Source organism: Vulpes lagopus, chromosome 11 (genome assembly GCF_018345385.1).
Source record: "Vulpes lagopus strain Blue_001 chromosome 11, ASM1834538v1, whole genome shotgun sequence".
In the NCBI taxonomy this organism is placed as follows: Eukaryota; Metazoa; Chordata; class Mammalia; order Carnivora; family Canidae; genus Vulpes; species Vulpes lagopus.
This window is the reverse complement of record NC_054834.1, coordinates 64,243,424-64,246,389: the sequence shown is the minus strand read 5'-3', so window position 1 is coordinate 64,246,389 and position 2,966 is coordinate 64,243,424.

Below are 2,966 nucleotides of genomic sequence, written 5' to 3'. Positions count from 1 at the left end.
TAATTGCAATAATTTGCCACCCATTCACCTGAAGACATAAATGCAGGAGTGGTACCCTAGAACCGTACTACCATTATTTACTTCTCTGGTTCATATTAAAGGAATGATATTTATTCTAGGTCACTTTATATGATTCCTTTCTAAATTCATTTTTACATCAGGTGTTTCTCTGTGTCTAGGAATGACAAACCTCTTCAGGTGTTATGTATACTCTGTTTAGATAGAAAGTAAATTTACCTCCCTAAGCTTGACTGCTCCTTAGATCATCTAGTTTCACTTCCCTTTAAACTTTTCCATTAAAATCTGAGCCTTAGTGAGTGTATTATTATTAAAAATTGGATAATTAACATCTCAAAGGATTTGTATTTAACTGAAGATGGCTTTCTTAAATAATGAAAGATAATGACTTTGTTGCAGTGTATGACACCAGAGACAAACAAGTAAGGAAAAAAAGAGTATCTAAACGGCTTCTCTCGTGCCACTTTGATGGATGTAGGCAACTCTACTTATAAAATCCATCCCTCAGAAAGCAGTTGCACAGCTGAGTCATAAGCCTTTGTGAATAAGCTTAGTGCATGATAATGATATCAAGGAAAACAAGGTTTACTAAGTCTCCTTGTTGCTGAAAATAACATTAGAAGGGCTTACAGGTTAAATAAGACATATTTGCTTTATTAAAAGGATAGCAATTTTTAATAACAAAAGTCATGGTTATTCATTGAAATATTCTATGAAATTTGCACCATTTATTTTATAAAATACATATTGAACTTTGTTGTCTACATGGCCTTACTAGAGATAAAAATTTATAATAATAAAATTCTGAAATTTCCTACAATATAATGGTGAATATACTATGTTTTGGAAAGTTACTTGATATTTAAAATACATATAAAAATAAGTAGATGATAAGTATACCCCTAGATAAATGAAAGCAAAACAAAACAAAACAAATACCTGTAACCAAGACACTGCCCAAGAAGTAAAACATGACCAGAATGACCAAAGCCTTCCACTTGTTACTTTCTGAATTACTAGTCTCTTATCCCCAAGGAATATTTACTTTCTTACCTCTTATCACAATAGATTAGTTTCATATTTTTTGAGTCATATATAAGTAAATTCCTGCCTTGTATACTGTGTTATTCATCAACATACTTGTGTAATCCAGTTCATTCCTTCTTATTGCTGCATATACAGATATAGCATTATTGATTTATTTTCTCATTGATGTGGACACAAGTTTGGAAAGGAATCATATAAAGTGACTAAGGTTAAATCCCATTCCTTTAATATGAACCAGAGATGTAAATAATGGTAGTAAAGTTCTAGGGTACTATAAATGCATTGGTGTCTTCAGTTGAATCGGTGGCAAATTGATTTATCTACTTTGATTATAGGAAATTTCAGATAGGTAGTCAAGTTAATTTCCCTTTTTCTATTCCTAATATTGTTGAATGGACATTCTCATATATGCATTCTAGTAGAGATATACATTTATTTATTTTGTGTATGAAACCAGGAATAGGAAATGTGTGTTCACATGCGCATGTGTATGTGTAAAATTTAGATTTACCTAGTGTTAGCATACAGTTTTCCCAAGCAGTATACCAATCTACACCTCTGCTATCACTCTCAGTGAGTGAATCCTGTGTGTGATCCACATCCTCACTAGTAGGTAATGTTGTCTGCTATTTTAATTTTGGCTATTTTGTGGAGTACATGATTCCAAGTTGGATATCCACTTTTATGAAATGTGTCTTAAAGTCAAAATGAAGAATAGAAAGTCAGTTGAATGGGTCCACCTTCTTGATATGGGAGCTCCTACAGTCAATGCTATCTGTCTGTCATTATTGCCAATTCCATTTCAGGTCAAATTGGCCTGGGATTATAATATAGTCCCACCCATCTGTTATATTCCAAGTCTCCCCAAAGATAGAAGTGGGTTTATGCATTATGCATTTAGAGAATCATATCAGTACAGGTACAAAATGTGGTATCTGGAATGCACAATGAGGATTATTCAGTTTAAAAATCCTCTTTTGATAGAGTGAAAACTGTGGCCCAAAAAAGAAGAATGATTTGGTGAAGGTCACAATTACTGTGACTTGATAGTAGAGAGTCACACCCAATTTTGCTGTCATTGCTTTTCCAAAACACAGCGTGTTTGCAGAGTTCAAGCAAAATTTGCTTTCTCTGAAGAACTACACAACTACCAGTTTGTGAGAATTATTACTGTTTTGATTTAACAAATTTTTCTAACCAGCTCTTCCTCAGTATAGAGCTGATTGCTTTAATCATTATACACATTTCCTAATCTTTTATCACAGTAACATTAATGTTTAGGGATGCCAGTCCCTGGTCAGAATAAGACATTCTTAAAAAGAAAGACCTAGGGATCCCTGGGTGGTGCAGTGGTTTGGCGCCTGCCTTTGGCCCCAGGGCGCGATCTTGGAGTTCCGGGATCGAATCCCACATCAGGCTCCCGGTGCATGGAGCCTGCTTCTCCCTCTGCCTCTCTCTCTCTCTCTCTCTCTCTCTGACTATCATAAATAAATAAAAATTAAAAAAAAAAGAAAGACCTAAAATATTGACTCATTACATAGAAGCATTGATAAATGAACAATAATCGCTGCCAATTGGTGGTGGGTATATTATGAGAAGCATATGATTTATGGATAAAGAGAGTCTAAGAAATAGGATTAAATTAGATAAAATGAATTAAAGTATTTTGTTACTAACATTCCCTGATTTTCTATGGAAAATAAAGATATAAGTCTTCTGTAAGTCATTAGCCCAAGCCCCTACTTCATTCATTAGTTCCCTAAGTGATTATTTATCCTCTAGTATTACAAGTTTAGGCATAGGCATCTCACAGATTTTCTAATTCAACTCCCTTTTTTGGACACCCTTTTATTGAACTTAAAATACCTCATTTAATAGACTTAAAAATTTTTTCTCTAATT